This window comes from Alligator sinensis, unplaced genomic scaffold, assembly GCF_000455745.1.
Source record: "Alligator sinensis unplaced genomic scaffold, ASM45574v1 scaffold262_1, whole genome shotgun sequence".
NCBI classification, from domain to species: Eukaryota; Metazoa; Chordata; order Crocodylia; family Alligatoridae; genus Alligator; species Alligator sinensis.
In genome coordinates, this window is record NW_005841904.1 from 2,257,724 (window position 1) to 2,270,724 (window position 13,001).

Here is a 13,001-nt window from a genome sequence, read left to right on the forward strand (position 1 = left end):
AGGGGGTCAGGCTAGATGATCTGTTCAGGTCCCTCCTGACCCTAGCTACTATGAAACTATGAACATTTCTTCAAATAATGCAAGTTCAAGGAAGCATTAGACCAAACACACCAAACAATACCAGAAGACATACAATTGATCTTTTTAGGCAGTTCATTAGACCACAGCTGTCCATCTTCAGTATGGCCAGGTGGCTGCATACAGAGATAGCGTTCAGCTGCTGGGCCACACACCACATGGAGCACATATTATGTGGGCTGCACGGTGAGGGGCAGCTCCCCCCAGGAGTCCCCTCAACCCCCACCATCAACATGCAAACCCCTGCCCTCCCACTGCATGGACTGCACTGGCAGCAAGCAGGCCTCAGCTCTGATCATGTAGGTTGTGCAGGTGTGTGGATCCCCAGGTCCTTCCCTGCTGTATAGCAGCATGAGAGGCAGCTTCCAGGGCTCACGGGCCACATGTTAACCCAACAGCTGAACTAAGGAATGATGAGTCCTTGTCAAAGCATAATTTTGGGGCCACTGATAAAATGATACAAAATGCACCAACACATACGTTAATACACATGTAAAAAATATTTAATTTCTTTTCCATTCCCTACTGCTACTGGAACTTTATCTTTATACTAGATCTTTATACTCTGCAAAATCATCAATAAAATCTGGTCTCAATTCATTTCCTAGTCCTCTCATTTTTAATAGACAATGTATTGATAGGCTAATTCTTGGAACCTGTCTTCCTATTGTGATGCACACGTAATTCTTAACTATTTTGAGTTTTGAGAAGGAACATTCAGCCTTGATATTTTTATGACAATGATGATTAAAAACAACACAGTTGTACATACTTCAGAAAACTTGGTGACAAAGAATTGTTATCAACAATCAGTAACTTAGCCAAATATCCCACTGTAAGTAGCTTCAACATTTTTTATTTCAGACATGCTCTAAATTCAAACAGTTGTCCAGGCACTGTGACAGAAAAGTCCCTGTTGTATTGTTTCACTAATTTTTCAGCTTCTTTGTACAGCTTTTCGTCAGTTACTGACACAAGTATCATCAGTAGAATAACATTTGACTTTGTAATGCTTGGATCCAAACTATAACAATCATTTGACAGCTAGGCTAAAATATATCCAAATAGCCATGCAACACATTATCTTTAAAATGTCTCTCAGCATCATTCAATGTTTCATTCTCACATAATCCATCAAAGTATTTTTCTTCACTTTCTTTCCACATTTCAATTCAAATTGAATTTTCACACCCCACTTTTACAACATTTTGATGGCACATTTTTGGCTTCTTCAAAATTAATTTGAAGCAACATAAGCTAACCATTATGTTGTTAAGTAATGTTGCGGCTTTATCTAAGCATATATCTTTAAACTATAGACATACAGAGACAGAATTTACCCTTTCCAGAATTTTTATTTGGAACACAAGACAAAATCAAAAGTTTTCATTATTTTCTTTAAATTTGAAACTTTGTTACATTTGTCAACCTTTTCATACAGGAGAATTATTCTGAAAAGCTTTTCCATTATATCAACATAGCAGAACTTCAAAGCAATGAGTGATTAATTTCTTGATGACCAGTGTTTTGGGCATACTCTCTTCAAAGTAAAGCTACCGACAAGCTCTGAGACAGAAGCTAATTCAGATAACAGAGACCATTGCTTTACAGTATGTCCAAGGAAAACATAGATTGTTTCAATCACTTCATTAAAACATTTTTTTTAGGTATTCCCTGGATACAGGCATTAAATGTAGGGTTCAAATTGTAGGAAGTACAGTGTATGTATTCTGTATTCAGTTCTCTCCTAGATATTCTTGCCCGTACTCTGGAAAAAACCCTGCTCATATGTTAATTATGTTAATGTTTTAACCCATTTGCCCTCTGAAAAATGATGTAAAATAGTTTTTAACTTATGTCTTGCAAACAATGACAATTAGTTATACTTGTTGTAGGCTATATTTATGATAAATTACACACATTTTGTGGAATTAAATATTCTGTATCTGTGGATATGAGAAACAATTGTTGTTAAAATTACTCTTAACAAGAGATTGTGTCTATACCAGACAACAAATGCAGGTGTTTCAAGCTCAGGATGTGAGCAAAATTGAATATACTTCGGATATCAAGAAGGATGGTTCACCTCATGTTAACCACTCCTGGGTCACATGGGCTAGGTACAGACATTCAAAAAGCCAGTGGTGGAATCTAAATTACACAGTGCACATCTGTACAAGATGTTTACTGCACAGTAGACTAATTAGCACTTCAGTAAACATCATGCATCTACACATGTGCTCCTATTAGGCTAGAGTAAGTAAATTTACTCCACAACAGGATCATATTTATAAATGTGAGTACAGTCCTGCTGCAGAGTTTTTTACTCCACTGCAGTGCATGTATAGATGCTGCCCTGTCTGGCTGGGGCATATGGGTGCTTCAGTGTGAAGGCTGCCTGCTGGCTAGCCACACACTGAATCACCTTAGTGTTGCAGCCAGCCCCTCTACAGTGTGTTGAGCTGAGAAAAGCAGCCCCAGGTTGATTGGCTGACCACCTGGACCCCTTGCCAGCCAAGGCTGCTCCAACTCAACTCAACGTGTTGCTGTCCCAAGTGCACATGAAGATGCAGCACTTGGAAGCAATAAACTCTGAAGCAATAAGCACATTAATTTCACATGTAGATGCACCCACAGTTTTGTGTAGGTAGTAGTGTGAGGTTTGTGGATGGGTGTGTGGGGGTTGAGGATGTGAGATTTGTGGGTAGATGTCTTGGGGGTGAGGGGATGTGGGTGGTTTCTGGGGTTTCTGGGGGGGTTTGTGGGTGTGGGGCTTGAAGGGGTCACCACACCCCCCCACCCTCTGTAGCACACAGCCCCCGGTGCTGGCAGCAGAAGCCAGCTGGGCCATTGGAGTGCCATGACCCACTGGAGGCACAGCCCCGTGGTGGCGTGGTGCTGTCTGACCTGTGGTCTGCACGTGGCAAATGGAGCCGACCTGATATGGCCTGGCCCACCCTGCTAGCTCGCATCTTTGGACAAAACCAGAACAACTCCTGCCACAACCTGCAGCTCCTGTTTAAAGGTGCACAGGCCAGGCCAGACTGCATTGGGCTGGGTCCATTCACCATGTACAGACCCCAGGTCAGGTGGCATCATGCTGCCACAGGGCTGTGCCTGTAGTGGGTCATGGGTGCCCAAATGCCTCAGCTGGATGCTGCTGCCAATGCTGGGGCTATGCACCACAGGGGGTGGGGGTGTGGCTGCCCCCATCACAACCCCCCATGGTCCCCCACAACCCCCACAGCCCCCCATACCCAGCCACACACCCTACATCCCCCCCATAACCACCCACAAACCCCACAGCCCCCCCACCCCAACACGTACCTGGGACAGAGCCTGGTTCTGATCCACTGCTGCAGGCTTGCCTCATTCCTAGTTGCTCCAGCACAGTGAGGTGGCATGCTGGGGAAACAGGGACACAGGGCAGCCATAGAGATGCTCTGGCAGGTGTTAGAGCATCTCTATGGAGGACCTAGCCTCTGGTTGCTTCAGGGCATGCTCCAGGAGTGTGCTTTTTTTGCATGCTTTTTTTTATACCAGGATTTCCCAATATCAAATTTAGAGTCCGTGCTGCATAACATTTTGTCATTCCTAGTGTGCCTCTCGTGCCATCTCAAACTGCTTTGAGACACCACAACAGGCATATGCTCGCTCAACTGGATGGGCCCATACAATTCAGTGCACCAGTTGGCAGATAGACTTGGTGAGATTGCTTTTCTCCTCCCCTGTGTCCTCTGTACCTGAACAAAAATACACACAGTCACAGCTGTGCCAATTCCAGCCTTCTATTACCCTCTGCTAGCAGACTAGATCCAGAGTCCACTGAGTGGTCCACCATAAGTCCCTTGTCTTAATTCCCAAGTGACATCTGCAGTCACCAATGGGGCTCAGTCCTCCTGCAACCTTTCCTTTATCATCATTCCAGAATGGTGTTTGTCTCTCTTAACTAGGCATCAGATACTTACATTATACAGCATGACTGGGCATTCAGTAGCAAGTCACTCCTGACTGGGCTTCCCCCCATTATCATGCCATAGTAGAAACCTTAGGGGACCATTCCCTCCCTTGGGAAGAACATCTGGGGGACTCTACATTGTTTCACATACTTCTCTGTTCAACTGTCCCTAAACCCAAGTATGCCTACAAGAAGCACTCTGTGCAGGTTGGTGAAATATGCCTTCAGTGCTGTAGGCATTGTAATAAGGATATCCCACCTAGTCTATCTGTGAGAGTGTCAGTGTTCTCCTTCTGCCTTGTTTTGCACCTCCACCATAGGATGGAAGCAGCTTAAGCATGTCCTCTTAAGGCTCTAGTAGTTACACTCTAAATCTAGGTGCCCAATCAAACTTGTGAATTTGCAGAGAAGCAGAGCATCAGTAACACTGAGAGATTTCAGCGGGAGCCACAAGGCTTGGAAGCTTCTGGAAAACTAATGTACTGAAGTGCCTAAACATGCATTGAGAAGTCTAGTTTGAGGCCCCAAATTTGGAAATTGTGGCCATAGAATGGTATTGATGTTTGGTCACTAGCAACAAAAATTTGTTTATTTTTTGTCTAATCAAATTATCTAATAAACTAACAAAGATGATGCCAAGACCTGTCATATTTCCCCTTTCACCCTTTCAGGGTACACATTAAGGTTTCACACTGTGTCTTAGTTATTAATCAAATGGTGAAGAGTTAAAAGTCCTCACATGTTTTTCATTTACTGATTTTGAAGGTTACTTCTGGCATGTTATTAAAAAGGTTGATATGCCTTTGAAGTGAAATACTTCATCTGTCATCATCTTTTCCCAAATAATAATATAAAAATCCAGATTAAATTTTTTTGTGATTTTTTAAAATAGATTTTTGTCTTTTAAAGCAGGAAAAACTATGCAAACTGCTGATTTACATAGATAACACAAGATAGCAAATATTTTGCATGAACTTCATGATAAGTACATAGTGACATGTTATCTGCAGGACAAACAGGTAACTATGCAATAAGTTGTGTAGCCATTACCCTTGTTATTTCATGATAAACATGGGAAGAATGTACCTTCATTTACAGGAGTGACACAAAATTACAGAGTTTCTATACCAGATCTAACAAAAGTTACCCCATACTTTGTGATATTTTGCAGTCATATAATTTTGCTTTATTGAGTAATTTGGAAATGTGACAAAAATCAATTGCATCATTTTGTAATAACTCCAAAAATAGCTGTTCAGTTCCTCTCTGTCACCACCACAAATCTATATATTCATCTGTCTACAATCTGGAAATATGGAACTGTAGGTTATGCTCAGTGTGTGTGTGTATGTGTGAGAGAGAGAGAATGTTGGCAAACTTGTATAGACTTATCAGCTGACTTCTATTTACTGATAAGAGATTTTTTTTTACCCTGTTATATTTAAAGACACAAATGAACAGAGTAATTTCTCAGTGTAAGGGAGCAAGGGGATCTTTTTCAAAATTGCTTCCTGCTTTGGGGACTATCTATGAAAAACATTCATTCAGAAAAAAACGGAAAAGAGGACACACAGGAAACCCCTTATTATGGATTAAGCTGTGTGATCACAAGATCACATACTTTGAAGGGCCTGTTTTCCTAGCATTTATGTCAAGTTTACAGCTATAACCTTATAGGTGAATAAATACAATGGGAAAATGCTTTAGATATGGAAGTTCTCTAGGACCACAGATTCCTTATGTGTTGTGCAGCACTTCTATAGGCATAATGGTAAAAGAAAAGTATTTGGTCCTTTTTCAGTGGAACCCAACACTTCACTCTGAAAAAATGTCAGTAAATGTGAATCAGATTACTGTTTGAAAGAGAATAGAATGCAAAGTACCTTTGCCATAGTAACACAACATAAGAATATAACAATATAACCTAAGAAACATACCAAATATCATTGTGATGCCCCAAAGCACATGAATACTAAGGAATTATTTTAAATTTTATAATGGTTATAACACTTGAGAAACTACCAGTAGATCCACTGGTCTTCCTTTAGGGTTGTCTTATAAGTAGAACTGGAGAAAGTTTATTTCAGAAGGTTTAAGTGGATGTGAGTCTAGAGTCCTAACAATGAGAGGTTAGGAGGTGCTTCTGGACATAACATGGGCAAAAACAACAGTCTAGACATTTAACATTAGTTTAACAACAGTATAGTTAATAAAACATAATTTCATACAACTCTGCCTGTTTCATCTGACTATTAATTAAACAAGGGCAGTGTGATAAAAAAGACCTACCCACTCCATCATACAAGATGACCCTTATCCATAGATAACATGAAGTCTGGCAGAATTTGGGAAGAAAATAATCAAAAGAATATCTCATGCTCCAGGAGAGTAATGGATAGTCCCAAAATGAGAAAGCTTATCAAGAAAGACTGTTTTTGATAATAGCTTGTTATTGGTTTGGCTGCCTTTTTTACACAAGAAATGAAACAAAATGATTTGGGATATAGACACTGTTTTACTATAACAGCATTATCATCTTTAATTTTGATCTAATAATCAAACTGATAGTATTGATTAATGTTAAACTTTTTATTCTTGTTTCAGCTCTTAATCTAGACACTGTAATCGTGACCTAGTGTTATTGTCATAATGTCATAGTATATGTCATAATAATTATTTCTTCTATGCACTGATAGTCTTCAAAATATAAATGTATTTATAGATTTTTTGAGGAAAAGGAAAGCAAAAAAAATATTGTCCTGAACTGTTCATACATTTTGTCTTTTATTTCTTGGAAATGTAGGTGGTCACTATGACTGCATGGTGTACAGTAACTGTATGCTAAACAGTATTTACTGAAAGCATATTAATCCCCTTATATAGTTTCAATTGCAAACCGTAATTTATTTTGCACACATCAACTTTATAACTATATGAGACATAGTCATTGCACGAGATTGTCAATGAAGGACTAAAAGTTTATCCATATTTAATCTTCAACAAATATAGCTATAAAAATTAGGGTCAAATGCTGATCTCAGCTATACTAAGTAAACGTGGAGCGGGGTATTACCCATTATCTTAATATACTTTGCTTCATGAGGCTAAAGTTAAATATACCTTTTAGTACTTTGCTCAGCAGGGGCTAAAGCAATGTCTCCCCAAAATGACACTAACTGAAAGGTCAAACACTAGACACAACCACCTTTTTTTCTACTGTGCTTAAAGCAATAAACATGTACTATTTTTAATATAATATGTCTGGTAATTGGAAGGCAGAGTTACACGGTGTGCTCCACAAATCCCAATCTCTCTTCTTTCCTGAAAGGAAGAATTAAATGTTGTTTTTGTGCTGCCAATCTGTGACACTTTTTTGCAGTAACTTTGTCTTGCATAAAGGGTAAAACATGGGGTGGGAATTTTTATCCCCAAGAAAGCAATAATGCATAACTTTCAAAGACTGGTAGTATGAAAAACATGTTTTCTGTTTTACTGTGCTTTATTTTGTGGTTTCTTAATATTGGCTCTTTTTACGTTGTATAACATAAATAATTTCCAAAGCATTTGACTATGCCCCCAATAAACAGTTTTAACATTTTTCCTCCTTAGATGGCAAAAATTAATTGTGTTTGTATTCAGAGAATTTGTTGTATTCCACAATTCCAGTAAAAAACAATTTTCAGTTAAATGCCTCAGTTCACTTTGGCGTTTAATAAACTCTCAAAAGTTGTTTATTGCCTTACATAAATAATACCATGAACATTATCCTGAATAAACTTAATTATTTGGAATTCATAATTAAAAACTTTCCCTGTTTCTCTCAGCTCATGAGGAGAAAACCTCAACTGTTAAATAACTATACATCGTACAAATGATATGCAGTTTCCTCATAGGATCAATTGACCATGTTAAAAAATAAATTAGTACAATAGGCCAAATTCTATTATACCAGGATAGATTAATTAAAACAGAACTAGGGCCTTTTTTTCTCCAGTGCCATTCTTTTCAAAGCAGAGCTCATTTAAGCATTTGTTTAAGCAATGCAAGACTGGCCCAAGAAAGAACATCTCATGTGGAAATCTCTCAGCCAAATATATCATTTAAGTCAGTAACTGTATACTACTTGTAAGATATTAGGGAGGGAGTACATAAATGATAAATTAGTAGGTCTGTGCGAAGCAGCTAGTATTTACTTCAGATTTGGCTGATTTGGGGGACGGTGATTTGATTCTGTGATAAGAATCTCTGTCCCAAACTGATTCAGCCAAACCTGATTTGGAGATTCGACTGCTGCCAAATCAGCCGAATCTCCAAATCACACAAGCCCCAACCCCTGCCCACTCTCAATGGCTGCCCCCCCCCCCCCAGCTCTTGGCACTTTGAAAAAAAAAAGCCCCCACTCACCAGCTGCTGCCCAATGGGGGAGGTAATCCCCGCTGCCCCACACCACATGGGGGGCTCTGCCATGAGCCCCCTGAGCCCTGCCCACTCCCCCAGGTCCCCCTCCATGGCTGCCCTGCCTTCCCCAGCTCTGGCCCTTTAAAAACCAATAGCAAAAACAAAAAAAGCCCCAGCTCACCGGCTCCTGCCTGGCAGGGGGGGTGATCCCCACTGCCCCACACTGCATAGGGTCTCTACACAAGCCCCCAGAAGCCCCGAGGCCACTGCTGCAGCCGGTGAGTGTGGGTTGTTTTGGAGGTTTTTTTCTTAAAGGGCCAGGAGCTGGGGTGGGCGAAGCAGCCATGGGGGGGCGGGGGATGAGGGAGCAGGTGGAGGTTGGGGGGCTCACAAAAGAGCAGGTGGGGGTAGGAGGCACTCAGGGGGGCTGGGGGAGCAGGAAGGGGATGGGGCCTGGCAGGGGTACCCCTATGGTTCTCTTCCCCCTCCTGCAGCACCCCCCCACCCCCTACTTACCAGCTCAGAGTCTGGATCCAGCTCCCTGCCACAGCGGGTGGGGACTGTCCGAATCACTGAACCTCTCCGAATCAATTCGGAGACCTTCAAATTGATTCAGACCTTTTAATTGGTCCCCTGATTCGATTCAGATTCAGAGATTTGGCCACCGAATTGGGCCCAATCTCTTCCAAATCGAATCAATACCAGAAGCTTCTCACAGCCCTATGAATTAGCATAATTCACACCACCCTGGTATTTCTGTAAAATATGTATCATTTATATGTTAATCAGGTGGCATGGGCAGTACTGCTGAAGGATATAGACTGATTAATTGTGTCCCTGTGACTCACGTACAATATTTTGAGATATATGTAGAATGCCATGAATGTTTTCTTTAATCTGTTTTACTGATATGGCATACATAGTCTCTACATATAGGTAGTGTCAAGCTGTATCTAGCCTTACTATTACGACACCTGTATGAATGGTCAGGTTGAAATGAAAGTTCATATTTCATAGGATTTCACAGAGGAATCAATAGATGGAAAACTCCTTTGGGCAGGCAGGTCTTAGCTGGCTAGACAGCTATTGACTCCTCTGTGAAATCCTATGAAATATTAACTTGTCATTTCTACCCAGGACAAGCTTTACAATCTTTTGCCTGATGAAGGGTGTTTGTGCCCAAAAGCTTGCAATTAAAGACTTTTTTTTTTTTGCAAAAAATCTTGTTGGTCTAATAAAAGATATCACTTCTACCATGAGTCCTGATTGCTATATATGCCTGATGGCATTTGATATGAATGTAATTCTTAGTTTCATATTTTGGCTGAGACTGTTTAGTAGGACAGTGATTAACTTAAAGTATTCCTCACCTATTCACACTTGAGAGAAGTAATCATTGATAATTAGCACCCAATATGGGTATATTTAATGGCTTTTCCCGACTTGGTCTGAGGCACATGACACTGGACCATCCAGACAATGACTAATTTGCATTTTAAAAGAAGAGACCCATAAGACAAACACTTGAGAACAGGCTAACAGGGAAGGATCTTTCTCATAGTGAGGAAAGAGATATTGTAAGACAGTATCTTTGGGATATAACATTAGAAATTTTTGTGTCTGAAATACGGTGACCATGCATCCTGGTTTGGCAGGGACAATCACGGATTTTGTAGAATCATAGAAAATCAGGCCAGTCCCAGCCAGTTGGTGAAGATTAAAATGAGCATCCCAGGCATGGGGCTCAGTCTAGTAGAGGCAGAGTGGCGCAGCGCAACAAGAAGGCAGGTGGGCAGGCAGGCACCACTGCTGCCCACCTGCCCAGCACACTATGCCGTTCTGCCTCCACCTCTGTCTGCAGCAGTGCTTTTGCCTTGGAAGTGGGGTTGGCAGTGTTCTGGCAGATGTTCTGGGTTTCTTTATGGTCACCCTAGTCTTAAAGGATATAAATATTCTCTGGGTTATAACTAGACCAGGAAAGACTTCTTGTCTGGTAAACAAATACATTCTTGTGGGGCAGGAAATTATGTGCATAGTATGGGAGCCCCAAGAAGCCAATAGATAATGTGTATAAATGAACAGATAAAAAAAACATACTTAAGCTTTGTCATGGGAACAAGTTTTGTCTTTAGTTTGTTCCCAGGCATAAGGAATGACTTTAGGCCTTCAGCCAGTGGGCTAGGTGAAACAGGCTGCGGAGAACTTCCAAGTGTCCCTGACAGGAAGGTCAGAGGGCGGAGCTACTTCTTAACCTGTTGAGCTGAGTAGTGGCTGTATTCTCAAGTTTAAGATACAGGGTAAAATCAGATTTTTGTTCTGATTTTTCCTTGTGTTTATTTATTCTTTTATCTCATCTCCCTCTGTATCTCAACATCGAGTTACTAATGGGTGGGGATTTCTAATGGGTGCTTGTGCTTTTATAATAATTTTTTTGTTATCTTTTATAACTTACTGTTGTCAGTGGTAAGTGGGATTTCAGATTTTTTGACTATGCATACAGGCCTCTTCCAAGACAAGGGGGATCACCTATCATTTCTGAGCACGTGACTGAACAAGGGTATGATTCCTCTAGTTGGCAAAATCTTCTCTGCTAAGAGCTGGCAAGACCAGGGTGAAAAGTGTAAAGCCTGGCTGCCACTGGTGAGGGAGATGACTTTTGGAGCATCTCAATCTGTTTTTAGTGGTCAAGCAGCAGATGGCAGAGGGGATTTGGGGTTAAAGGGCAGTCTTGAAGCTATGAGAACACCCCATCTATCTCAAAGGTGCACCTGACTGTATTTGGGGTCAGCATGTGTCACAGTTCCTGTTGAGAATTTTATTTCCAGAGTTGTTACAGAGATGCTCTCATAATCTAAAGATGTAATACTACCATCTGCCTTGCTTTGAACTCAGTTTCTCCAAAGCAAATGTGATACTGCTGGTTTGAGGCAATCAAGTTCCTAGCTACAAGAGTTTAGAAGTAGGAATTTAAACATAAACCAGAGCTGCTAACTGTTCATCAGGGAAACATGTACACAGTTAGGATTCCATTACCAAGCTTTTACGTTAATCCATGTGATTTACTGTGTTTAGGGCTCAGTTTCCAAATGTTATGTAACCCAGTGTCATTTGTCCCATCTTTTCTTTCAGAAAATAATAAATGAGTAAAACCTATCCATGCCTCTATATTATCTAACCTACTTTATATCACACGTGCTTCCCAATAGTAACTGAAACAATTTAACCTCAGATTGTAACAAGATTTAAAAGAAAAACAAAATAGGGTCTTTGTTCACTTTATCTGAGCAAAACTTTCTTTGGCTTTCAGGAGAGTGTACATCAGTAAGGATTTGCACAGACTTGCAGATTATATTTTCATCCACACTTCTTTAAATCATCCTGAATTCAGGGACTTTGTGGAGTTATTCCGGATTACAACAATGAGATCTCAATCAGACATAGATTTATCATTCCAATGATTTCAAAATGATGTAAGCAACAGTGTTTTTGGAGAATGAGTTCTTGATCAATAGGAAAAAATAAATATGAGGACTAATGAATTCCTTGCTCATTTCAGTAAACTCAGCTGAGTACAGAAAAGTGTCAGTAAAATGTCATCTGAGGGAGAACAGTGGGGTTGCAAAAAGTGAAATCTGGAATCTATTAGTCCTCTTCCTGCTTTCTTTCAATCAGCAACTCGTTCCTTAAAACCTATCACTGCTGAAATCCTGAAATCCTCACAATAAACCCTCCTCTGATATAGGACCATTACAAAAAACTTAACAAAGATCAGGCGGCTGATATGCTGAGACCACCACCTATCATCCTGATGGTACCATCTCATTGTTTTCTCATACTTCTCCATCTCTCTTTATCCACCTCTTCTCACTTGTCCTGTATTGAGAAGAAGATTAACTACCTTCTTAAGCTCCAGAGCATCATCAAGTCCTTCCACATTGGTATGTGTGGAAGGGTGCAGTTTGATGGGTCACATTCAGAATAATTTGAAATCAAGAGTAGTGTCAAACAGGGCTATGTCCTAACTTTGACGCTTTTTGGGATTTTCTTGACTGTGCTACTCAAATATGCATTCAGTGACAGAATGAGTATACCTTTGGACCAGATCCAACGGGAAACTATTTAACCTCACTCATCTCAAAACAAAAACAAAAACCCAGGAAGTTCTGGTCCATGAAATGCTCTTTGCCAATGATGCAGCAATTGTTAGTCATTCAGAAGCAGGACTGCAAAATCTCATTAATCACTTTTCTCATGCTTGTGATTTCAGTCTGACCATTAGCCTAAAAAAGATAGTAGTCATGGATCAACAAGTTGACCCCCACTCCTGAAGTTAAAATAAATAATGAAAGCCTGGAAGTGGTTGAAAAATTCACTTACTTGGTGTGACGGCGGAGTGCCACCATCACGGGCACAGACTGAGGTGAGGAAGAGTTGCGGGGCAGACACAACCCTGAGACAGAACCCCGGGCGGGGTTACTTACCTCCGGGAGAGACGGCGGAGTCAGAGCCAAGACCGCGGCAGCAGCTGCAGCCGCAATTACAGCCGCGCGAGCTGGCACTACGCTGG